Genomic DNA, 720 nt, shown 5'->3' with positions numbered 1-720 from the left:
CACGACAGGAGCTAAAGAAATCGTACTGGGGGACTGAGTTTGTTACCTGACTCAAGGGGTCTGTCTCTAGTGAGCTTAACTAAATGAACGCAACCAAGACCAGAAGTCTGGATAGGAAGGTTTATTACTTGAAATAAGTGGTGGAGTTCACTGACTGGGGATAATTCCCAAAGCAGTGTTTCTTTGAACAAAGGAAAGTGGATATCCCATATAGACCAAGTTCCCAGCCCACTCCCCACACAATAGCTCATTTAGGTGCTCTTATGCAAATGCAGGATGCACACTTGTTCAGTTTGGATTGGATGACTGTAGAACCAGGTTCATTGGTCAGTTCTTGAAGCCTATTTGCATTTGGACCCAGAAATGACCCCTGGAAACTGTCTGTGGTCAGGAGTTTCATTGTTGCTTTTTGGAGCATGCTGTTCCCTGGATCCAGCAGTTCTGCAAAACAAGCTTAGGCAAAAACACTTGTGAGCTATAGATAAGGCTGGTTGCTTGCACCTCAGCACAAGGCCTTACACTCCCGTAGCTCAGATTCCCCTTCCCCACGTTAGTCACAAGTTCAGCTTGCGGATCTGCAGTTTGCATAAGAGGTGGGTGCTAGGAGTGGAGCCTGCTCTATCTGTGTGCAGCGTTGGGGGCAGGGGAGCTCAGCGCTCTGTGTCTGGGGAGAGGGCGTTGAGAATCTGGTGGCGGAAATTAACGGGGGGGGGGGGGGGG

Source organism: Galeopterus variegatus, unplaced genomic scaffold, assembly GCF_000696425.1.
Source record: "Galeopterus variegatus unplaced genomic scaffold, G_variegatus-3.0.2 Scaffold382, whole genome shotgun sequence".
Taxonomy (NCBI): Eukaryota; Metazoa; Chordata; class Mammalia; order Dermoptera; family Cynocephalidae; genus Galeopterus; species Galeopterus variegatus.
The sequence above is the reverse complement of the archived record's forward strand: the minus strand, read 5'-3'. Positions refer to the sequence as shown.